At 39.6% G+C, this 26,450-nt stretch overlaps 1 protein-coding gene across 28 annotated transcripts in view; it reads left to right on the top strand.

Annotated features, from left to right (window-relative positions):
* The window catches only part of TCF4 (transcription factor 4), a 360,920-nt gene that overhangs the window by 264,536 nt on the left and 69,934 nt on the right, over positions 1 to 26,450 (top strand). Inside the window, exon 1 of one of the 28 annotated variants that reach the window (XM_033837794.2) lies at positions 16,778 to 16,919. The exons of the other annotated variants lie outside the window; for them this stretch is intronic. The gene's annotated coding sequence lies outside the window, so the exon portion shown is untranslated. Of the gene's footprint in view, positions 1 to 16,777; positions 16,920 to 26,450 lie in introns of those variants that run through there. 28 annotated transcript variants of the gene reach the window in all.

Below are 26,450 nucleotides of genomic sequence, written 5' to 3'. Positions count from 1 at the left end.
CCTGTCCTGAACTGTGGACTTCAAGAAGCCAAAACCTACCAAAAAAAAAATCATAACCCTAGAGCTGCCAAAGACTAAATCTTGAATATGAACCAGAATGTATTTTTAAAAAAATCAGCTCCTCCTCAGGTGAGAGTTTAATGAACTTGACCAACGTGAATTGTGTGATTTCTTTTCTCTATGGGTTAGAGGTTTCAATATAAATGAAGCCCATTCTCAGCTAAATAAATTTGAAAGCACTACTCCTTAACTATGGGAGAGAGGGTTTTTGCAGAGAAAATCAGTACAGTTTCTTTTAAGTGCTCTGAGTATAAACGCCTATCAAATAATATTGCTGTGTCTGTCCTCATTGAGGCAATAAGTGTCAGGCATTACCTGGTCCACCATAAGTGTAGTTTTAGCTCTAAATTTTGATTTTTATAACTGCTTACATGTCTTACTCATCGAATAAGAATTTTAGTAAGTAATTATTTGGTCAAATTCCACCTATCTAAAAATAAAGCAATTCCACAAAGATAAAATTATGGCAAAGGAAATTGAAAACAAAAGTGGCGAAATTTCCTCCTAATGGTAATTTAAGATCACATCATCAGCGCTCGCCAGCATGTGCATGTGTTATACCGTATAGAGAAACCTGTAATTATTGTAATTGCTCTTTTCGCTTTATACTAACAAGCTTCAAACCATGTTTCAAACTAGTTGTTTTGAAATAGTTATTTGTCAAGTCATCAGATCTCAGAAAGTAAATGGTAATGAGCTTTCCACGTTTATATTCTGACTCTTGGTCATAGGATACAGCTTTTCAACTCCATAAAGTTGAGAGATGAAGATGGTTATTGATTATTTCTGATATCGAGGCCAAAAAAATAAAATAATTTCATGATTCCTTGCTTAAGATGGAAGAAAGGAACATTTTAATTCCAAAATTTCTCAGTTGGGAATATGTTCTTAAAAGAAAGTTTTCCTATGAATAAGTAAAAATCTCAGTCACCTAAATTGTTTGAAGCTAAAAATCAGGATGTGAAGTGTTTAGCTATTTTTTTCATGTACCACAGGAAGTGCTCACATAAAAAGCTTAATATTTAAATAGCACCAGTAATAATATTTTCCAGTGCATTTTACATATGGCCCTTTCTTTGCAAACCTCACAGTTGGTTCTGGTAACCTCATGCAGGTAGGCACTGGGTTTTTAAGTTTTCAGTAGTGTATCGACCGTAAATTCCATTTAGTATTTTTAAAAGCTATTTCACATACTTAACTATTTTCAGAACCATGAGTATAAATGAAAGTAGCTGGTATAAATGCATTACTTTAAAAAATAATTGTTTAGCTGTTGTTACAGAGCAAAATTTGCTTAGGTTCAAACTAATATAATTTTTCAATTCCCCACTGATTCAGGAAAACAAAACATATCAAAGGAAAAACAAACATGCAGGAAAAACTTCTTTAAGTGGACCTATTTTTTGATATTGTTGACAATACAAAGCATTTTAATTTACTCATTTTAAAATAACAATGAAAATTTTATTTTTTTTCCTTCTGTGCTTGATTGGTTACAAGAAAATTATGTTGCTTTTGTTCTGTAGGTTTAAGCTGGTAAAAATTCACCAGACGCATAATCTTGATCTTGTGGCTACATCTTGCTCTTCTGCCTCTGATTAAATTTCCAAAATCCCTGCGTGAGATTCACAGATGACAGACAGTCTGAACATTTCTCTGGGGCTAATTTCGCAGGAAAAAAAGATGGATCGGTTACATATTTGGTTAATTTATTTAATCCCTAATTTCTGGTAGGTTTGAACATTTTGAATATCGTGTTGATAATTGATAAGCATCCTTGTAGCGCTAGGCGATGGCATTGTTTCAAGGAGATTGGGGAGGAAGGACACTGGAACACAGGGGGAAGAGGGTTTAGGGAGAAATGGAACACAGGGGGAAGAGGGTTTAGGGAGAAAAGTGGCCGGGGAGAAAAGATCTAATAGCTGGTGTAGTCCTTAAATACCTTTCCAACTGATCTACAGGAAATTGTGCTGAAGAATTGTTTGTTTCCTGTTCCACTATAAATGTGGTTTGCATTACACTCCCTATTTGTGTTTTATTTTGCTTTGCTTTCTTTTTTTTTTTTTTTTTTTTTTACTAAAATTGCAGGACCACTACAGAGACTTGAGAATAAGTGATTTCTTCCTTGCAACTTATTTTTTAAATGGGTTTTAGTATAGTTTGATTTTAGACATTATCCTCTTTCATTATTCTCAATGTTATGTGAGTGTGTTTCTAAGCTTGCTTGCAACTTCTATCCCTGTGATGCCACTGAGGAAAAAACAAACGCTTTAGTGTCATTTCTTTAGAATCACCCTGTAAGCCATACGTACAGTCAGCAAGCAGCCATCAGGAGATTCATTTTTTAAAGAATCTTAATTTCTAATCCTGTAAAAATACATGGATAGGTTGTGGCAATTTTAACAGTTGTTAGAACCCAGGTTTACTCTTATCTTAAAAGAAATGCAGTAAGAAAACATTTGTTCCGTGTATCAAACAAACACTTGTAACTGAGAATCTCAGGACAGAAACACTGAAGATTACGAGGCTTTTTCGCCTTTTTCCTCTAATATCATCACAGTTACACAGAAGCTAATTTTTCACAGTCAGTAATTTTAGACTTCAGTCTTTCAGAGTTTATATATATTTGGGTTTAAATTCGCCCTTAATACTTCAGATATAACTCTGAGGTGACACAGGGTAAAGTTATATGTGGTAAACATTATTGATTACTTGAAAAAAATAAGGTTTGGGACTCTGTGTTTATAAAATGTTTATATCTATTCAGGAAATCATCACAGTCCTAAAAAAACAGTTATCTGTATACCAGGAAACGCAGAGGAATAGTCACAAAACTGAAAGAGAGACTTGTATAAAATAATTATATTATGAAGTGATCTGCTCAAAACCTATTCATGGAATTTTCAGAAAACTTCACTAGTTGGACGATTTTTAACATTTTAGCATCTGTAATAAACTATTTGCCACATTTATTGGATCATCTTAGGCATACAGATATTATTGTATTTTGTTAAGCAAAACAAATTTATCCTTCTGAAGAAGAGTTCTTAAGGTTTGGGGCTTGAAAATGGTTTGAGAATTAGGTTCTACTCCACTTCAACTTTGGGAAACTTTCCTTTTTGCAATGCCGAAGATTTATAACTTAGGTTCCGAACTACAACTTTTATTAGCAGATGTATTTATGTCACGATACCATATTCTGATTAGAATTTTAAAATTCACGTTGCTGATAGTTGGGTCTTTCCAATTCCATGTTGCCTCATGTCCATAGCTTTCTTCAAATTCTTCTTCCTTATTTCTTCAAGAAAGCTGCACATGCTAATCAGGGCATTTTATTCAGAAGTGACTTAAAAGGGACACTATGCCTGTAACATTTTATTTGGGAGACTATCCTGTTTAAAGGCAGTCCACCCCCCAAATGGGGATAAAGAGTGGGTTTCAAACACCTGAGAAGTCAGGGGTGGGAGCAGTGTAGATGATGGTCTAATTTCAGCCTCCACTGAAAAAATGCAGGCTTTGGCATCCTCCAGGGACCCAAGGGCTGTGCTTTCCTGGAGACCAAATTACACTCCTCTGAAGAGAGGGCACGTTGAGGTAATTGGTAGGACAAAGTGGGGAGAGTTGAATTCCAGCTGCTTGCATTGTAGCTGCCCTGAAAATGAATAGGGGATGTTAAGAGTGGAGGCTAACATTTGACTTGGCTCTTTTCACCTCCACAAACCTAAGGGTGAGAATTATAGAGTCCGGAATGACTGCAACCGATAATGATCCTGTTCAAGGGGGGAATTGCTATGTTGGGAAAAACTCTCACACCATTTTAAAAACAGTTGATTCATTTACCAACCACAGTCCTATTACTGTAGCCCCAAGAAAGTTTATCCACAGTATGGAAGCACTCCTTGTTTCTATCATGAACCACCTAGTGAGTGCGTCTTGGGTTCTCACCTCTTTGGGTACCATTTTTAAAATGCTCATAATGAAAGACATTCGGAAGGTACTGGAATCTCATCTCCAAGAAAGGAAACAAAAAGTAGAGTGTCTACACTCCCTTTTCCCCAGAATGTGTGCTCTTCTTTTATTTTTTTTTTTTTTAAGGAGAATGGTGCTGTGTTACTCAATAGCTTTTCTCACGAATAAAACAAATTAAATTGATGTTACATGCATATTTAAACCCCATCCAGTTAAATACTGACGTGATTAAAATAATCAAATGTATTACTTAAAAAATTAAAAAGGATAAATCCTGTACCCCATTATTTTATTGACTTTTAAATATAAATTGCAGAAATGTTTACATTCCTAATGGCATTATTAAGCTAAACTGACAAATCAGAGGAAGAAAAGTTGATTGCCCAGCACATTATTATTTCTGCACCTGTTATTACAATTCAGAAGTGGAGGCTTCACACACAGGAGCAGGATGGATGCTGTTTTCTTAGGCCTCCTTTGTGTGATGTGAGGGTTGGGATAAATGGTTAACAAGTGTAGTTTCACTTTGTAGTGCCTTTTGGAGTGTTGATGTGATTAAAAGACTACAGTGTTTTTTTCATGTAGCTTTGAAATTAATATGTAAATAATAGGGGATGGTCGGGCTCTTCTGTACTGACTGCACTAAGCCTCCCTAAGCAGAATTGGGGGGAGGATATCAGCTCTTTATTAGACGTTGTTTAGGTATAAATAGTGCCAACTTTTCATCTCTACCCTGTGAATCTGTAAGGGAAAAGAAGGGAAGAAGAGGGGCGTATCAAATTAATTTAGGTAGTGTTGCAGATCTGGGTCGAAAATCCTTTAGACTTCTTCTCTTCTGGTTATATATTGGCCAGGAGGTTGGTAGACTTTGAGTGAATGTTTTCAGCAGTAAGTTATCTACCATTGGCAGTGCTTTGGTTTGAAATGTACGTTTTTCTTTAGTTTATTTCCTCCTTGTCTTAATCATACCATATCGTTTTTCAAACATCTGAGCATAGGTGGCAATGACTGTTGGTTGGTATGATTCTAGAACTTCTTGGGTGTTCATTGACTACAATTAACTTCACACAGAGAAACCTAAACTTTCTGCAGCTAGTGGAATAAATAAAGCCCTATTCCCTTTTATTTTTTTCCTTTCTTACTTTCCTTAAGAATGGCATTATATTCTTAGAAATGTGATATTAAATTTGCACTGAGAGGGGGAAAAGTTATCTTTATTTCATCCCATCAGCAGATAGTTTGAGTTTGTAAAGAAGTGGTTAAAATGCCATTATTTCCTGGAAGATACTAGTTAACACTATTCATATGAGTTTGGATCTTGTCCTGTGTAATATTGCTCATTTAAATTCCTAGACTTTAATAACACTTCATGTGTAGCATGGATCCCACTTTATCTGCCCCCTGGCTTCACAGCAAAATGTTTACATAAATGAACTCTCAATTTTTATATCAACTTTTTAACTCTGTCTTTCCAGAATTAATACTATTTCTATAATTAAGCATGTTCACAGTTAGTTCCATCGGAGTATACCTTCAAGATGATGTTCTTTTCTGTTGTTTTTTTTTAAGCCATCTGTTGGCTAGGTCAGCAGAGAAATGGGAGCCTGATTTTATTTTAAAGCAAGTAAGTTATTACTCTACTATTGTATTAGACATTGAGCTTCAGAGGGAGTAAAAGATAAAATTCTATCATATTTTCATTTTGTTACATTTGCAGCAGAATGCGTGTGCCCAAATTGGTTATTTTCAACTCGTGACAGCTGTGATATTTAAAATGCTCACAGCTGTTGTGACTTAAAATTGATTTTTCTATTAACACCTGAGAAAAAGACCTGTGCCACATTAGAAACTTAAATAAGGTAACTGTAAAATTAGGTATGTTGATATGGATCTGGTAATCCTTCTTCCCAGAGGTTGCGAAGTGCAGCAAACCTCTTGGATGCTTGCAGGGAAAGCGCTCAAACTGCTAGAAATAGATGCATGATTGCTAAACGCGTTTACCTTTTAAAGAATTCATGTAACAGCAGATCTTCTTGGCCCAACTTTCCAATGTCAGTTTTGCTAATAAGACCTTTTAGGATTCAGTTTACTTTATTAACCCTGAGGAGGATGACTTACGGGAATCATTATGAGATCCTAACCTCTAAACTTCTTTTTACCTTTCAGATATGACACTGAGAAATGCAAACCCACACTAAATTGTTCCTTATGGAGGAAGTTCCGGTTTTATGGCTCTTTTCCTCCATCATTTTTAGATGATGAAAAAAAAGCAAAACAGATGAAAAAGGAGAAACAAATTATGCCTAAGCAGTTTTAGGCAAGCATTTGTTTTGGGAATCTGTCATACATTTTTCAGGATCCCTTTACAGATCCTTTTTAACCTGGTTTAGAGTGAGAGAGTGCTTCCTGCGTTGGGTTGAGCTATTTTGATGTTAACCTTCTCAGTGTTGGAATCTCGAATGTGACAGGAGATCAGTCACCTATTTAACAATGTAACTGATCTAACAAAACTTAGACACATTTAGGTATGGAGATAGTTTTACATTTTGAAATAGACGGTGTGGTGTAGAAAACATACAGCTGGCCTGATGTGGAATTATTTATAGGTAATCATGCCTTCACAGATGCATTGCCAATAGGGAGCTATGTAGATTAAACTCTTTGGCTGGTCCTAGGCTTTTTACCTGTGTAACTCAATCAGAATTGAAAGCATGACAGCTTTTATGATGATAAATATATGGCTGGATCGGAGAAAGTGCGGACCGTTGGGTGGATAGGTGGATGGGTTACATAACTAGATAGTAAAAGATAATGCCAATTATTTATAACTCAGCTTGCTTATTCATCAAAAGTTTACATACACAGTATTATTTTGATTATTGCATACAGTTTAGAATAAGTTAGTGGAAAAAAATAATTTCCCATCACATAAGCAAATCACAATAGAGATGGTGCCGAAAGTTCTAGAATGAACATAGGTAACTTGTTTCACTGATGTGCACCACAAGATCACAAGGTCAAAATGTCACATACGAAGTGATCAGGAATGTAAGTGGACATTTTCTTGTTTGGTGAAGGAAGATACTCCTAGAGATGACCATTTTTTATGTGAAGATTTATGAAAATTGAAGTGGGTATTTGACATACTCTGATTACAAGTAGGTATCTTTAGAACAGTGGTGCCCCCTCAGGGGACATAGGGAGGTATCTGGAAAATTCGTAATTGTCCCAACTGCAGGAACAGGGTGAGGGCTTGCCTCTCGCAGTTAGTGGGTAGAAGCTAGGGATGTTGTTCATTATCCTGTGGTGCCCAGGGCAGCCCCTCACTCGTGCTGAGATTGAGAAGTCCTACTTTAGAAGTCGTGTATCTGGACCTTAATAATTAATTTCCGGCATGGTGAGCCACCTTACGAATGATGGTAGCTCCCTTCCCTTCTCTTCCCTTCTCCTTCCCTTTTCCTTCCCTTCTCCTTCCCTTTTCCTTCCCTTCTCCTTCCTTTCCTTTCCTTTCTTCTTTTTTCTTTTCCTTTTTTTCTTGTTTTCTTCCCATAACAATTCCCTCCCTCCCTCCCTCTCTCTCTCTGTCTCTCTTTCTCAGTATTGCCCAGGTATTTCCACCATGTACCATGAAAATGTGAGATTTTCTTTCAGATGTTGTAAATATAGTACATTATTTATGAACCAACTGGAATGGCTTCAAATCAGCTGTTAAAATATGTTGTGTCAATAAGGTACATTTCTCCATACCCTGAATATATATTTATATCTTACCTTTCAAAATACCTTGAATTCTCTCATAGTGTAACCATTGGTTTATTGGAATCGTCCGAAAAGAAAAGTTTATTACCATGATTTTTTTTTCTGTAGAACATAAAAAGGAAATAAATTAGCATAAAGAAACTAATTAATAATTAAAGTTGATGACTTTGGGCATTAAGGATATTGTTTGCATCATTAACCATGTCCTCTGCGCGAAGAAAAGTTGAAAGCTGAAAACCAACATTAAAGACTCTCTTTTCAGCTCTCCCAATAACACAGCTTCTTTCTCCACTCGCAACTGGGGATCTCTCTTCCTGCACTGCTGAGCTTCCATCAGTGTTGGATAATCCTCGGCAGTGATTTGGAAGTGATTTTAAAACCTAGATTGCCTTCCCTAGTATCCTGGGGAGGAAGGTGGCGGTATCTGGTGGCAGAGTCTTAACACCTGCCAACTTGTGGAACCCAGAAGCACACCTCATGTCTTAGATGCCAAGGTGTGGAGAGAGCTGCCAAGTCTGACAGTAACTGCTGCCACTCTTCAGTTTCCTCCCCGTGCCCTACAAGGTTCTCCGAGGTTCCACGGAAGTAGAGATGGCAGCGGGGAATGGAGTGGCAGCTCTGACTTGAAGCCTGTCTTTGGTGTGGGATATTCTTTCAAGGGTTGCTCAGCCCAGTGGCTGTTATATTTCATTTCCATCTCACAAGTATCCTCTGACTCTGTACTGAGAATCGTCCCGTTTCCCTGTTCCCTAGTGCAACATAGTTCTAGTAAAATCACGTTGATGCCTTTGGGTTTTACTGTGTCCGTCACAACTGAAGCCATCTTACAAGATGGTCCTCAGTTTACATTTATTTTGATGGGTTTTCCACTTTTTATTGTACAGAGCTGACTGTGTTCAAAGCGAACAATGAAAAAGAAAATGTGTAAACTTGTTTATGTGTATGCCAGGCAAGAAGCAAAGGTGACCATTTTTGATGGTCATGTCCTCGATTTGGGTATTTCTGTTTCTGGGAGACGGTAATTTTTTTTTAATTGCAAGTTTGCTTTAAGTCAGGGCTCTTTGGACCTTGCTTCTATTTTTGATCAATCATTGATTATCTCTGTTGGACTCTGAATAATTCTCTTTTGTCCCAGTATTGTTCTCTGAATAATCTTAGAATTATAATTTGCTTACACATCGGTTTTGGAATGTTATTCAGAGAGCTTGCTTGTGTGGTATTTGTCAGACATGTATGGAGTCTAAAAATCGATCTTGTGAATTTCTGTAATTAATAGGGAAGTGGTTTACAGATAAAATAAAGCTTGCAGTAAATATTTCATTGTAGTAATAATCAGCATTCAACAAAATACATGTGCAAGCCTCAGTTCTTTCCGAATGCTTTCTTGAACACCTTCCAGCTTAATGCGTACTGCATCGCATCGCAGTAAGATAGGTGGTCCAAATGTTGTTAACCCATTTTGCAGTCTAGGTAGAACTGGACTGTCCATTGAGATAGCCACTTGCCACATGGGGCTATTAACATTAAATGTAAATTAATTAAAATGAAATAAAATTCAAAAAAGTCAGGTCCTCAGTGACACTAGCCACATATCGCATGCTCAGGAGTCGCATGTGGTGGTTAGTGGCGAGTTTTGGACAGGTCTGGGAAATGGTAGTGTTACAGGATTAGCTCACTTGCTCAACATCATATGGATTATAACAGAACTAGAGGCACTTCTGCTGTGTATTTCAATATATTGACATCCGAAGTAAGAACGGATAGTTTAAAGCTACCTGGCATTTTAGTGAACGCGTATCTCATCTGTGTTCATCTCTTTTTTCTTAATTAACTTTAAAGCTTGATGTAGAGAAACTTTTCAAAGGATATAGCCCTTTGTCTACGCACAGTGCAGACCCTGAATCACCTTCTTCTGAATAAGAGGTCCTCCGAGAGAGGGACTGTAGCTTTTTTTTAAATTTAATTTAATTTAATATATATTTTTTATACAGCAGGTTCTTATTACTTATCTGTTTTATACATATTAGTGTATGTATGTCAATCCCAATCTCCCAATTCATCCCACCACCACCACCCCCGTCCCACTTTCCCCCTTGGTGTCCATACGTTTGTTCTCTACATCTGTGTCTCTGTGTCTGCCTTGCAAACCGGTTCATCTGTACCATTTTTCTAGATTCCACATATATGCGTTAATATACGATATTTGTTTTTCTCTTTCTGACTTACTTCAGTCTGTATGACAGTCTCTAGGTTCATCCACATCTCTACAAATGACCCAATTTCGTTCCTCTTTATGGTTGAGTAATATTCCATTGTATATGTGTACCACATCTTCTTTATCCATTCATCTGTCAGTGGGCATTTAGGTTGCTTCCATGTCCTGGCTATTGTAAATAGTGTTGCAAGGGACGTTGGGGTGCATGTGTCTGTTTGAATTATGGTTTTCTCAGGTATATGCCCGGTAGTGGGATTGCTGGGTCGTACGGCAGTTCTATTTTTAAGGAACCTCCATACTGTCCTCCATAGTGGCTGTATCAATTTACATTCCCACCAACAGTGCAAGAGGGTTCCCTTTTCTCCACACCCTCTCCAGCATTTGTTGTTTGTAGATTTTCTGATGATGCCTATTCTAACCAATGTCTTAATGCATCTTTATACACTTGTTAGCGTATTGTGGACAACCAAGAAATGTTTATACAGCCAAATGAATGAGTCCCCCATGCACCATACATGCCTACGCCTGTATATACAGTTAGGCAAGACTCTTACGTAGAGTGCTCCCCGAGAGCTGGCCTCCGTGGAATTTGGAGAGCTCATACCTTTGTTCTGGCTGTTCTACCACAAAGTAGAATTTTATTAAAAGAAAAATCATGTGTATTTCATCATATAATCCAAATATATCTTCCTAATAAGTGAAAAAGTCTGCACGTCTTATCCCTAACACTCGTTTAGTCCCTAAATTGACTGCATGGTTTTGAAATCTTCACATCTTCCCGACAAGCTTTCAGGCATTTAGAGGTCAAATTCAAAGATTAGCCTGTGGAGCTACTCAAATACTATTTCTTGAACAAACCAGTATGTACTGAAACTTTTTTTAATGTCATGTTTCTCAAGATTCCTCTGATCCAACATGGCCTACTAGGACATTTTTGGTTGAATGAATGAAAATATATATCTTTTCATTCCTTGCATCATGCCGTTGGAGAAATGTGCCTGGTGAATGTTGATGGTCCTGATGACCCCCTTGATTCGTACATGCACATTCAAAATTGTGTGGAATATTTTTCAGTGATGTCTAGGCATGGCAGTGGATGAGTGGGCTAGCTCTAGGGTATTGTTAAGCACAGGGAATGAGTGTTTGGGCCTTACACCTATACTATTTTAATAGACGAGATGATCGCAGATTTTTCCCGTCATCCTTTTGTTGGAAGCACCAGGAGCCTATAGTGGTACATCCTGGCAGACGCTTTGCCCTTGAACTTCTAATGGTGTACACAAGCCCTCATTCCTCTTGGTAATAATCGTGGTATTAAGAGGCATTTGTGTTCTTGCAGCTTGTACCCTGTTTAGTTCCTGTTATGCAAATACCGCTTTAAACTTAGAAATTCCAATTTGCATTAATATTTTGGTTTCATATAGCTAGCTATTGCATTTCACAAACAAGTGCATTTTAATGAGTATTGGCAGAATGTAGAAAAAACGTTATTCATTACATTCTATTGTAGAAAATGCAGTAGTTGCCAAAATCATTAAGACCAAATATAATGTGTGTGTAGAGGCCACAAGGATATTCCTCTTCGAGAATGTTTGGCCCTTATGGCATTCAATGCTATTACAGGCGTAGGCGTGGAGGACGGGGGTTATTACTATAACATAGAAGCCAGCGTACCACTGACATTTGGGTTTATTTTCAAAATGGAAGCATGCTTTACTTTTTTATGTTGGCCATAAGACCATAGGAAATTCACCTCTGAGTTAACGTGAAGAACTTTAAAAGTCATCAACAAGCTGTAACGTAGTGTCTTACGTTTTGATGTTAAATCCTAAAATGAGGTTTGTGCTATTTTATTATGGTTACTTTCCTGCCTGAGATTTTTCAAAAATCAGAATTGTAGGCATACAATTTTGCTAAGGGCATTGTGTGGGGAAATAAAAATTTTGCAACTGGACTTTCAGAAACTAACTATTTTAGCACATGGACTTTCAAATGCTGCTGTCATGTTGTCATAGCTTGTGGTCTCTAATTATAATGGGCTTTTTTGGTGGTGTCATTGCAGTTGTTCCACTCCTCCCCCCCACAGTCTTCAACTCACTTTTCCCAGAAGGAGAGTTCCAGGCCTTTGAAAATTCTCATGATTTTGCAAATCCACTCTATTTTTGTCTAGAATACAGGAAAGTTAAAACTGTGGCTGGTATGATGCCATGTTTTGAATCCAATTTTAAAGCAACCCTTTGCAACCCAGGGAGTAAAGCTGACATCTTTGTATCTGTAATGAAGATAATTATACCTGCAAGGTGACATCACTCGTGAAGTAACAAATGCAGTAGAAAACCGAGCCTCTGGTCTTCTCTGAATTCTGTAGACCACTTTTGGCATTTAACGCTAAACTCCTCTTTCATGCCTGTCGTTTGAGAAGTTGCTTTCAGATGAATTTACTGAAGCTGAGTGACACAGGGTTAAATTAATTCTTTTCTTTATTACTCAAAGTGATACAGACCTTTCTTGGACTAATGTAGCTTAATTAGTGGTCAATTAAAACTGAACATTGCTGAATTGAAGTTCTTTGATCAAACTCCCTGGCATGAGTTCTCTTTCTTTAACTAGCCACCATCTTGAATTCATTTGGAATCAGTAGTATAAACAAGTTTAAAACTGGTTCTTTTATAAGAAAGTCAGCAGGCTTGTATAGCTGTGGTTTCTTTTTTTACTTCTGTAGGCGGCAATTCAAAGGCATGCTAAATGAAAACAGTACTACACCCTGAAAAAAATACATTTTTAAAAGTAACACTAAGTAGTCAGAAAACAGTCAGTACCCCCACCTATTTATTCTAGACAGAAGATAAATTTCCCAATTTTAGTGGTTAATTTTGTCATTACATAGAGGGCTAAAAGAAAACTCCCGGTCCTGACTAAGTCCACAGTTATAATAAAAAGTGAAACAAACAAAAACCAAGCTGTGGCTTGGGAGGAAGATGGGTCGGGCACCGTTACAACATATATGCAGAGATTTAACCCAAGATTTAACCCAAATTCATTCTTTATTACTCTTAGGAGCATATTTGCTCTCTTTGCCTTTGGAGTTGGGGGGTCAGACACTACTCACCTGTTGATTTCACCATTTCTTTGGGGGGGGCATTGTTGCATCCGTGAGAGCTGATGATGGGGTATCTTTCATACAGATTGCTAGGTTGAAACACACATTGCTTTTTTTGGAATTTGGGTGCAGTTTTAAAAAAAAAGAAAAGAGGGATATGGGGGAGCCAGGAATTGGGACAGAGAGAGTCACTAAATATTTGTAAGTAGATCAGCCTCTTCCTTTTATGCAGCTACATGTCTTAACATTTAACGTGTCTGTGCTGTTCTTGTCGAAACATAAGTCGATACCATTCAGTAATCCCAGTTGTGGAAAGCCTCACAGTCTAAAAATAACAGGGCTGGCATTCCGTTAGTGCTCTGTATTTTAAAGTATTAATTAAAACTGGCACTTTTGTGCTGGAAATAAAAGTAATATATTAGGTTTAAATAGGTCATTTGCTCAGTCTGGAATGGCTTCTTTTAAGTTCTGAAATTTTCACAGAGGAAAAAGTGCAAGGAGATTTTGGAAGTGGCCACGTAGTGTTTTCCCCCATAAATGACAAAGTTTTTATAGTTCTCATTACTTATACCCAAAAATTACAGTTATAACCAATAATTAAGATAAAAATTTCATCACTTGACAGAAAGAGAAATTATTTTTAGTCAGTTTGCCTTTCAGCCTTCTCTCCTGCTCTCTCCCTAAAGGGCTGATTAGAATGTAATAATTGGGGATGATAACGGGAGGAAGAGGACAATTCCATTTAATTAAAGATAATTTATTTTACTTTAAATTGGTGATGTCCCACATGAATAAGAGTAGATTTAGCAGATAGATTTATTAACGGGTATGACATCTCAGTTGACTTAAAAAGCAAACATTTTCTTTCTGTATTGTTTTTATTGTGTCTCCGCACCTGAAACGGCTGTCATCGTGCTTCCCTCCCCGCTTTACAGAGCTGTAGACTTTTCCACCAAATGTGCAATTATTGGCTTATCAGTGGAACCAACTTGAGCCTCTGCTGAGTTATAAAAGAAAACCCAGGCCAGGAGCTTGAAAGGCTGCTGAGATTCTCAGGGCTCCCATTGGAAATGCCGTCTCCTCCAGTGACATTTTCTTGACTCATCTTTAAAATATCTAGTTCCCAGATTCCAGGGTAACTTCAGCATTTTGAATGAAGAGCGTTAAGATTTCCTTTGGCCTGGGGCAAGGTGTTTGCACGAATATTCCTTTAAGAGAACGTGGACCTTGAATGCCATAGATAATGAAGAGTGTCACAAAGCGATCATGTGCACTGCGTAGGTTCATTTCTGACACAAAATTGGGGAGAAAGTAAGGTCCCTGTGTAATATTTTTATTGTTGTCTCATGCAATTGCAAACAGATCCTGGAAATTAAGGATACGTTATAAAGTTGGAAAGTGGATTCAAATAACCTGTGAAATTTTTTTTCACATAGTCTCAGCCCGTGATGATGTTTTCAATGGAATACCTCTAGCAAAATTGTGCTTGTCATTCCGTAAATCCTAAGGCACTTTTTTTATGCTTCAAGCAAACTGTCTTCTGTTTTCCCAATTTCTATGTGATCTCTTTCGCACTGTCTTTATCCCTTTTACCCCCATTTCACATTCCTGTATCCTTATTTCCATTTTTTCTTGTTCAGTCATTTCTATTCCCTGGCCTAGTGTGTTTCATTCATTTTTCTTCTCTGAGTGAAATCCAGACCTTCTGGCTGTCCCTTTCTCCCTGGACTTCGCCTTCTGTCCAGCACTTCCTCCGTTCACATCAAACCCTTACATTCATTTCTTTTCCCGCCTTGTTGCACTCATTTTCACGTACAGTTCCTTTACGCTGGTTCCCTTGTCTTGCCTCTTCAGATTTCAGTGCTGTGTCTTTCTAGCTTGATTTCACAAATTAGTTCTATATAATCGTGTTTTCAAAATGAAGGGGGGAAATGAGGTTTTTCTTTCTTGTCTGTTTTTGGAGGTGAAGATCCTGGTGGAATTTGTATTCAGTTTTAAGCCAGGTGGACTTACTTTACCCTTTTCTGCCATTTTACCATTCCAAATGGATGTTAGATCAGGGATGGTGTTTCTCAAGGATTAACTTTTATTAAGCCTTGATTTTCCTGTTGCGTTAACCTTTTCCTTCCCCTCAGCCAAAGCATCTTATTCCTTTCTCTGTCCACCTAACTGGTTAGTTTTAATAACCTGATCTCTCTGGCCCTTATTTTACCCTGATTCCCTGCCTCTTTTATCCATCTCTTTTTAAAATCATTCTGCTGTATCCTCGCTTCACCTTGTATCTTTTCTTCTTCTGTAATTATTAATGAAACCATGATGACTTTCCCCAAATTCTACTAACAGACAATGCTAGGAAAGAGGAAATTTGCAAGTAATGTTTTTTGATGAGCATTGGGAATTCTGTTTGGATTTTGAAATTCTTTTAATTTTTTCCCCCAAGATGTATAGTCATGATTCTGGGGAGTGGGGAACAGGGAGGCAAGTGTTCAAATTGATCCTTAATTGGAGGTGAAAACCCTACATATCGATATTCATGAGGGAGGGTGATCCTACATTTAGAGCAGGTAAATTCAGTTGTCGTTGTTGGATAGTAGACTGGTTCAGGGATGTGTGTGTGTGTGTGTGTGTGTGTGTGTGTGTGTGTGTGCACACGTGTGTGTATCTATTAGGAGCAAGATGGGGACAGTAGAGGGTGATCTGTGTGGCCAGCCACTGTTGCTTTCAGCACCTCCTGTTGGCCAGAAAAGAAGAAGATACTTGGGTCAGAATGAAGACCTATCCTCTCTGACCCAGGGCTGGGGGTGGTTCCTCTCTCCGTCCCATTTCCTAGCTATTTTCCTTCTTTTCTCTCTGTTCCATTTTTGACAGCGATTATTTCACTTACTATTTCCCAACACCTTCAACCTCTGTCTCTTCCTCTACTTCTTTGCTTTACTGCTCTCAGATAGGTAAAGAATTCCATTCAGTGGGAGGCCATTCCCCAGCACAGCAAAAATCTAGATGGGATGCTTTTGTCGGCCAGCCTCTCCTGAGTACCTTCTGTATCCTTTGGAAGACGTCACAAATGTTGAAAAATAAATAAAGGAAAGGAAAATTGCCATATCCCAAACTGGAAACCCCACCACTTTTTTTTTTTTTTTTTTTACCGGTACGCAGGCCTCTCACTGTTGTAGCCTCTCCCGTTGCGGAGCACAGGCTCCGGACGCACAGGCTCAGCGGCCATGGCTCACGGACCCAGCCGCTCCGCGGCATGTGGGATCTTCCCGGACCGGGGCACGAACCCGCATCCCCTGCATCGGCAGGCAGACTCTCAATCACTGCACCACCAGGGAAGCCCCAACCCCATCACTTTTATTCTGGGAAGAGGGCTTTCAGGGAGAGCAGCCTGCTGTATTCCCTGGAGGTAGCAGGAACTGGGAGTGGCCAGAGGGAAGCTGCTAAACGGGGTCCAGATGCAGCTCCATCCAGGGGGAAGCCTCGTGCTTGGTCATTTGGGTGGCTGGGCTCGTCCCACCTCCCCTTCTCCATGCCCTCCTCCCAGCCTCATCCTGGGCCCTCCCACCCCTAGGCGAGCCCCAGGCCTCGCAGCAGATGTCTGCGGGTCTGACTTTCCTATATCCAGCATGAAGTTCCCTCTCTCCCTCCTATTATGAATTCTGTGCTGTGGTCCTGCTTGCTCCTTGTCTGTCAGATTGCAGTTCTGATGCTGTCAGCCATGTCTGATCAATCAGCAAACAACACCACAGGATGAAATTTAAACAGTGCAGATGCTCAGATACAGGGTTATGTTGACTGGACCTCCAAGGGAAAGCACAGGTAAGGTCAGAGTCTCCCCAGAGTGGGTCTCCCGAGCCTGCCTGATTTGACACCCTTCTGAGCCCCACTCTGCTGCTTTGGCTTGTGTGCTGCCCATTTGCTTTGCCCTACTCCTTTCTTCCCCTGGCATTCACCAGAACTTTCGTTTTAATCTGCTGCCCTTGTTACTTTCCTCCTGTCATTTACTCACTGCCTTTTCTCTTGGATCGGTGCTGTCACTATAAATGTTCCTGGATTGCCTCTAGGTTGAGGGTCCTTGCAAAATGCCACCTCGTTCGGGGCTTTTGTGGCCACACTTCGAGGAAGAGAGTTCTGCTGAGAATCTGGGCAAACGGATGGAATTGATAGGCCTGATTTATTTTCCCTCTGGGACAGTGGAATTTATCATTAGGCTACAACCAGGGTTTTCTTTCTTACCATTGAGATGCATTGAATTGTAAATGGAGCTTAAATCATCTTTGGGGGGAAACGTTTTTAATTAGAAAAGATATAAATAGATACGACCTAAATGAGGATGAATCAGCCAGTCCTTGAGAATTTGGGGAAAGAAAAAGAGACTTGATAACCGTTCCCCTTTTACAGTTTGCGGTGTTGGCTTACAGGGTTACTGCTCGCAAAAGAAGTATGTTCTATCATCTTCCTCTTCTGTTTCAAAGTATTCAGTTGGTCCTTTTTATAACATAGAGTGTTTACAGGGTTCTGTGTTCCCTAGTCCCATCTGGAAAATATTTAAACTTCATAAGATCTATAAGACTAAAATATCACATATAATGGGATAGGCAGAAGGAAGGAAAATGAGACCCATTGCGTGTATTTAGAATAAGTTAGTTGTTTGTTCAGAAGCGCTGCTAGAAGAATTGGAACAAATAGCTGTGTGCAGTGACTGGTCGGGTCCAGAGCACTACATTTCACCACAGAATGATCCTCGGTTTGTAAAACTGACGTTTTGTTGTGACTTCTAAATCCAAACAAATCTCTGCAAATTTCTGCCCGATCGAGTTAATAAGAAAATATATACATGCAGAGGCGAGAGCCGTGCGCTGCTCGCGGTTCTGTCAGTGTCGGGGGAAATAAGGGATGTTTTTTACCTACTGTATTACATTCAACCAGCAATTGCCAGGACCTCCAGCTCTGCAGGTTTTCTGGACTTTATTTTTTTTTTTTTTCTCCTTCAGTGAGAACAATGGGATGCAGAAAAGAGCTTCAGAAAAGGAGCCGGGCAGATTTCTTCTAATTGCCTTGTAATTGGGGAGTGGTTTCCCTTTCCCACCATCTCACTTGCAGGAGGAGAGGAAGGCAGATGTGGCTTAGCGGGAATAGCCTCTTCCAGACCGGATGTGCCGGGGGCCGGGGGGGAGGCAGTTCCCTGCACGCAGGCCTGTGATCTGCCTCACACCTGTGCTCATTTCAGCCCCCTGATCGATGACCTTGTATTAACCTGGAGTGACCTTGCGCCTTGGCCTGTTCTTTGGGCCCAGCTCTTGGCTGGCGGACCTGCGTTTCCCCTCTGATTTACAGGTGGTTACTGGCGGCGGTGTACACGTGTTTCTCGTGGTGCACAGCGCACTTAGCAGCCCGGCAAGACCTGCAATTTCATCCCTCTCAAGGGGCCAAGCAGGGGTTGGGAAGGTGCGGGTGCAGCGAGAGAGGTTGCCGTTTGCGTGTGCTTTTCTGTTTTGTGGCTCATCTGGTATCAATTACCATTTGATGGCAACGCCAGGCCCGAGGCCCTTTGCATGTTTGTCCTGTGAGAAAGATCTGGAAGAACCGACATATGGTTTTGATCGCAGCAATTGCAGGTTGATAGAATGAACGCAGGGGTGAGGTGGGTGGGTTTTCCTTCCGGCCCTTTCCACTCCGGGTTGCTAATGTGCTTCGCTTGTGGAACTGGTCTTTTCATCATCCAGTCCCTCCCCACTTTGCCCTCTCCCCCCCCACCCCAGCTCCCTACCACTTTGCATTCCTGGCCCCTGCCTCCTCTGTACTTCCCCGTCCCCGCCAGAAACATGTGGCCCACATTAAGGACCTTCAATTAAAACAAACAAACAAAAAAAAATTGTCCACCCTTCTGTTAAAATCCCAGAGCAGGTCAGCCTATGGAGGTGAGCAGAATTCTACTAAAGTTGAACACCAAATGGGTGGTGGGAGTGGGTTCCCTCCAGAAGCTCGGGACATGCTTTCAAATGGCTGTTAGTTCAGGTTGTTAAACACTGAAACGACGCTGAAAAATGGCAGTGATCGAGATTAATATGTGCGCATGTGTGAGTTTCATCTAGGACATCTCTTTGAATTTGTTTGAGCATCTGCCTCATGGGGCAGGAATTCTTTGAGGTTCTGCCTTCCTGTACATCTCAAGCCGTAAAATGGAGCAGCAAGTTGGGGCGTATAGGTTCTGGATGAGCGTTTCCCTTCAGAAGCGGGAGGTTGGAGACCCATCTCTCCCATACTCAGTGACTAAATTTTACTAAATTTCTGACGGTCGGTGGTACCCAGGGAGAGGTTCCTCATTACTGCTGCACAGCAGGGATTGCATCTGTGAGTTTGCCAAGGGAAGGTCTAGTATTGGGGAACGGAGAGGCAAAGAGGGGGAAAGAACATTAGAGACACTTTTAATGCTACCCATGAAAATGTTTGCTTTCCAAGTAACATTTTTCTGTAATGCTCTCAAGTTCACATGTCTTGTAATCTGTTCTGCAGATGGGTAGTCCATGAGGCTGTGACTTTTTCACTTCAGCTGTTGCATGTCGAAATATTACTCCCAATTAGGACTTTATATAGTTGAAAAAGATAATGTGGTAGCTCACAAGTGCATGTTTCTGTTGATGTCTTCCTCCTTTTTAACAGAAAGCCAACAAACCAGGACCATCAGATCAAAACATGTCCTCCCCAAAAGGTCTTCAAATGTGAGATAAATTATTAGTTCTGAAGGCCAGCTGTTGAAACCTAATTAGAGTACGTGACACACTTCTTTATATTTATTTCTACCTGAGAGCTGATCTCCATTGAAAGGTAGTAAAAGCTAAAAACTTAAGCTGTTGTCTTAAATTGTATGGAGGTGTCTGTATGACTGTGTTGAGAAAACTGACCATATTTTTACAATGGTATTGACTGTGTCTTAAGATATTTGCCGAAGGCTGCTGTCTTCCTTTGCCCAAGCTTTCTCTATATAGTATACAAATTGGCTTGCTAAATGATTCCTTTTTTTTTTACAGTCTTGATAATGATTATATTTTGTTACTTGGTAATCTTCCTACAATTTAATAAAATTTCGTCCCCTGAGCTGTGTTTGAATTCATAGCAATTAGTGATTAATTTCTTTGCTCTAGTCACATATTTTAGTAGTGGCTATTTAGTTATTTGACTGATACTTACTGGACACAGAGTATAACCTTAAATCACCATTCAGCTTGACAGCGTAAGACAACATTTCTCCTTGCTGCGCGTGCCATGTTAGCTGCTTTCAAAGAGGGATGTATTGAGAAGTCCATTTTGGTGATTAAGAAAAAATATATATATATATATATAGCTTTTCTGAAATGTGTAGACTTGGGGACTCATAGAAAAATAATGTAGTGTAAGGAATATGAACCTGTCTTAAAACATGTTGGGTCACTTAACAGCAGCTGTGCTGGAGAGAGATTTGATCTGAGAAGACTTTTTGAATCTTCTCAGCCCTAACACCATTCTGGTTTTGAAAATGGGAAAATGGAAAAGAGTTTTTGGGAAGGGAGATAGCTCAGTTTTGGAAGGCGGCATAGGTAGAAATCTTTCAGTCCCAGCTCAGACTAGCCAACACTTCTAATCTATCCCGCCAAACAGACGACAAAGAGTCAGATGGGAAATGTGGGTTTATATTTTAGAGACACACTACAGAGGCATGTGATAGTGTTAGAGACCACTTACATGCTTCTTGCCCAGCATCAATTTGATTTGGGGACTGAAATTTAGGAACGTTTGTAGAGGAGGCAACCTTTTTTTCTTTCTTTTTAAATAAATAAATTTATTTATTTATTTATTTATTTATTTATTTATTTATTTATGGCTGCGTTGGGTCTTCATTATTGCGCACAGGCTTTCTATGGTTGTGGTGCACGGGCTTCTCATTGCGGTGGCTTCTCTTGTTGCAGAGCATGGGCTCTAGGCACACGGGCTTCAGCAGTTGTGGCACGTAGGCTCAGTAGTTGTGGCTCACGGGCTCTAGAGCACAGGCTCAGTAGTTGTGGCGCACCGGGTTAGTTGCTCTGCGGCATGTGGGATCTTCCCGGACCAGGGCCCGGACTTGTGTCCCCTGCATTGGCAGGCAGATTCTTAACCACTGCGCCACCAGGGAAGCCCAACCTTTTTTTAATATACAATTTCTTTTTAAAAAATCTATTTAAAAGAATCACTGCTATTAAAATCAGATTCAGCCTCTAAACTATTACTACCTTCTACAGTATCATTTAAACTGCTTCTGTAGACACCTTGCTAAAAGATAAAAGCCCTCCTACATGTGCTGACTACATGGTATCAATCTTTATTAAGAAAAAAACCCCAGCTCTTTCAAAAGTCTGAATATAGGGATCCTTGAATTAACTTGGTCCATGGAAGTCCTAACAATTAACTAGTATTCTTTTTTTTTTTTTAGTTTGCAGTTACTTACAAAGGGAGAAATATTTATAAAATTATGTTATGGTGTTTTTTAAATGTATGCAAACAACTCTCAGATCACAACTGAATCAGAGTTACTTTTACAAATTGAGGAAAGAGAAATCCCTAGTGGGGTGAAAACTGGTCCTCATTTTCTCAGGACTCTCCTGGAAAAGTGATAACAACATTTCTCTCTCTGGATACTGAAGCCCCCTCCCCTGCCCCAGATACCATGTTACAGAAGGCATTCACTTCATCTTTGAAGAGGTCCTCGCATCTCTTTAGGATCTGTTCTTGTTCATACATTGCAAATATGTACTTTTATGTCCACAAGGAAGGCATTAGTACCATTGAGAAGGGCAATGTCAATTAGGACCTGGAAAATACAAAGTCTGCAGACTGTAAGAATTGTACTCAGACTTTATGCCATCTACCTTTTGAAGACAATTTTGAACCTTTGAGGTTCAAAATATTGGGGGTTCTGATGAGCTTTCTTCTTTCTTTCTTTTCTTTTCTTTTTTTTTTTTTTTCTATTTGCAAATCATGGCTTCCTGATCCTAAGGAAAAAACCTCAAAGGCAAGACTCAACAGGCTTCCTGGACATCAAATAGTTCGTACAAAACAACATTCTGATGACTTGCATGTAAATAAATCAGAAACATATGAATTAAACTGCTCTTGGAATACATATGGGTTGAAAAATAGAGAGAAGTGCTGAGAAAATGTGTTTCGGGTTTTGCTGAGCCCATGACATTTGAAAAAATAGTATGAGACACTGAACAAACACAAACCACGGCTTGGCTTCCCCACTCCTAATATTAACCTCCCAGTTCAATGGCAAATCAGTTTACCATGTGCCTAAATGCGAGCCACCTTTGGTGTGCTCCTCCACACTTAATTACTTGCAGTTTAATTTTTTTTTTTCAATGAGAAGCTCAAAAATAGCATCACATTTCAAGGAAATGCAAATCTTAGCATTTTTTGACCCAGTTGGTTCACGTCAGACTATTTTAGAAAATACCACAGATCACCTTAGGAACAGTCATACTGGTACGGCCCTCTTTGGTGTGACTGGAGACGAACAGAAGAAAAGCATCATTATTAAGAAACTGGTCCTGAAATTGATGCTGCCTTATTAAATCAAAGCGCTAAACCACCGCAGGTGAAAACCTCCTGAAGGAGAACAGTTACCTCTCTTGGCATTATAGTGGGAGGCCTGCCAGCCCCGCTGTACACTACCAAGCACAGATCACGACCTTGGCTTCCGATCTTTTTCACTGCTGAGGTCTGTGGCCTTGTAGGTAGTGGAAGTTTGCTTTCTCTTTCCCACATTGCACTCAAGATAGCTAATAACATTAGGGAGTCTAAGTCCTGGGACAATTGCAGACTTCTTAGAGCCCCCGTATCCTCTCTCCTTGATATGTTGTTCCTTGGCATCTGGCTTTAACTACAGGAGCAGAGCACGTGGGCATTTAGGGAACAAAAAGAGCCAGAGCTTCAGGCTTCTCCCACGGAGAGTAAGTCATTGACGTGCACTTGAATGGCATCCTTTATCCATTCTTTGGACTGGCACTGTCACCTGAGGTTATCAGTTTGAAATTAGAGAGAGATGGGAGATTTCATCTTTTCTCTTTAGGAAAGTGTTGTTTTGGTTGTTTAAGAAAACATTTTAATGTTCTTTCCCTAACTCCTTCACTCAAATGGTGGTAACAGGCTTGGATGCTAACTCTGAGTCAAGTGCTGAAATACGACTCTGAACAAGACAGACGTGGGACAGACAAGTAAACTGAGCTACATTTAGTCTGATAATGCATCGATGGGGGAGTACAGGCTGTTGAAGGTACACACAAGAAGGGTACCTATCCCACATTTGGCCTGGAGGAAGTGAGGTCCACCGATGAATGGGAATTCAGCAGGCAAAATGCAAGGGTAATAACCAGATCAAGGGAGAGAAGGGCATATACTGTTATCCAAAGGTGGTGCAGGATGACTGGAGCTCATGGTGCACGATGATAATAGTGAAAGATGGGACTGAAAAGATAAACAGTGGCTAGATCATAAATCACCTTGTGCACCCCATTGAAGAGTTCAGATTTTATCTTGATGTCATGAGGAGCCCTTCAAATGGATATGCCTAAGATGTCATTGCATTTAAAAGTCCAGAGAGATGGGAGGAACAACAGGAAGACATAGTCACAGAAGCCAAGGAGAGCAGATTTGACTGGCAGGAGGAAACTGTCAACAGTGTGAGATGTTACTGAGAGTGAAAGTGACATTTGGCTGCAGCATCCAGGAGCTTTCGAGCAGTTTCATTGGAGGAGTGGGTATGGAAAAAAGATAAAGAAATGGGGAAAGTCCATGGCAAAATGCTTTTTCCATCGTCATTGTCATCATCATCATCACCATCATCAATGGAAAATAATCATCTTCCAGACAGAGAGACTGGTAGAAAGAATGAGCCACCTACAACCCAGGGGATTGGAATGTATTTGGGAAAATAGACCATAAATATAAAGCAGAAGACAGCACCACAAGTTAGAAGACATGAAAAGGGTAAAATGAGCCTTACAGATCAGTCAGATGAAGGAGGGATCTGGACAGATCCATGAAAGAATAGGAGGAATTAAGATGGCAGATGGGGCTTCCCTGGTGGCTCGGTGGTTGAGAGTCCGCCTGCCGATGTTAAGATGGCAGATGAAAGGGGAGAGTTATTTAAGTGGTGAGTGTAGCTTGAGGTTTGTACTCTGTGTTATGCCTCCTTATCCCAGTCCAGTTTGGTTTTGAGTTCCCATTGAATGGAGATACTAGAAAACACCATCAAAGGTGATGTGTGGTCCTAACCTGCCTGTGACTTCTGTTTGAGTTTCTCAATCTTTTTTTGGAAAATTAAAGTCCTAGACTGACTCTCTGTTTGTTTTAGTTTCATGCAATCTTTATTTTTAAAATCTGGACACAGAAACGAAGGAACAGATATCACAAATATAGCACATCAGAGATTCCCATAAATCTACATGGATGAGTTCCTTGAGAAATTTTGCACATTCAATGCTGGACATCTGTGAAACTGAAGCACAGTGTCTTTTACATCTGTGTAATCTCCATGTGACATCTTCTTGGTATGAGGCCAGAGATTCACCCCCATTGTGCAGTACCTTAAAGAAGCCATTCATGATTCAGAGGACAGTTCTCAACAAAGATACCTGAAATACACTTCTGTAAGGGACTTCAGTGCCGAAAATCTGCTGTGTAAGCTTTGTAAGTGCAGGAAAGAATTGGTCTTCTTTTACTTTGGCTGTTGCCCTTGTTTGTATAATAAATACTTATTGGGCACCTGCTGTAGGCAGTCATTTCATTGAATGTCCTCTGTATCACACCCTCTTTCCCTGAGGAGCCCACAGTATTTTATGGGAGAGAAGACCTGTATAATTCATAAAATTTACAAATTTCTAAAAGTAGAGTGCTGGGAAAGTTTAGAAGATGAAATATATTTGATTAAAACTTACTGAGCTCATTCTTTCCCCAAAGTTTTTTGGTCTATACTCCTGTCGATATGACACCCCTGGTTCCCATTCCCATTTGTAATTGATAGAGAAAGAGCTGAATAGGTTGTGTACGTATCAAGAAATTTTCCATTAAAGAAAATGGACTCATCACCATCAAAAAATATTTTAAGCATCACTAAGGTACTGAACATGCTATACAAATTAGATACGTTGAGGTCCGTTGTTTTTCAAGGTGTTTTCTCAGAGCATGATCTGGTTTTATTTGCAACACATCTCCATGTAGCAGCAGGTGTCATGATCTGTATTTTCCAAATGAATATTGTAAGATTGAGAGAGAGGCTGAATGACCTACCGACGGTCAGTTGATGAGTGGTAGAACCAAAACTGGAAAGATGGTCTCCATTGGGGACCATTATCTACAGCTGGTTAGCTCACTTAAGCTGTTTCGGCAATGAGGGAGAATCATAAGTTCATTTCCTTGATAGAATGAAGAAGATTGAATTTGGTGACAAAGAGATGATGAGTGACTTTGGTGAGAGAGCAGTTTCGATAATGGCTGCATTATTTACCTACATTTTCCAACTAGCCTCTGATGACAAGGCTTACTGCTTAAGAAATATGGTCGATCGTTGGTCCTCTCTTCTCCTGGAATACCACCTCCCTGCAGATGGGTCCTCACTAATATTTTTTGTGAAGGATACATAAGTTTTAGGCCTGCTACAGTGATTTTGTTTTGTTTTATTTTAATTGAGGTGAAATGTACGTAACATAAAATTAACCATTTTTAAATGGGCAATTCATTGGTATTTGGTATATTCACAATGTTGAGCAACCCCTGCATCTGTCTATTTCCAAAACATTTTCATCACCCCTAAAGGAAACCCCATACCCATTAAGTAGTTCCTTCCTATCCACCTGCGGCTGTGTTTTATAAAGCTTTAATTTCATCATATACACAAACTTGCATACACATACATTCATACTATACACATCTATCTGTCTGTCTGTCTGTCTATCTACCTACCTACCTACCTGCCTACCTAGAGATTGGAAAGTTTCTGACAGAGGATCTAATATGTCCTAATTATGTAAGCAAAGAAGTATATATTTAATGGATTTTTCTCCATCAGGAAAAGAAAACATCCCTTGCTTCTTTTTAACCTTTCTGTATATTTCTCTTAAGTTCTCACCAGTTAGTAATTTATCAAGGAAGAAAAAAAAAATAGTAATCAATTCTAAGCCTTTTATTATGTGAAACTGCTGTGTTCCTCTTCTTATAAGAGAAACTTTCTCATAACGTTCTTCAACATTGAGAATTTTAAACTGCTTCCCTTATCTTAATAGTGAGCAATCATCTGGATTTTACATTTCTGTTTTGAAGGTTCAAAATGATTGAACA

This window comes from Tursiops truncatus, chromosome 13 (genome assembly GCF_011762595.2).
Source record: "Tursiops truncatus isolate mTurTru1 chromosome 13, mTurTru1.mat.Y, whole genome shotgun sequence".
NCBI lineage: Eukaryota > Metazoa > Chordata > Mammalia > Artiodactyla > Delphinidae > Tursiops > Tursiops truncatus.
The sequence above is the reverse complement of the archived record's forward strand: the minus strand, read 5'-3'. Positions and strand labels throughout refer to the sequence as shown.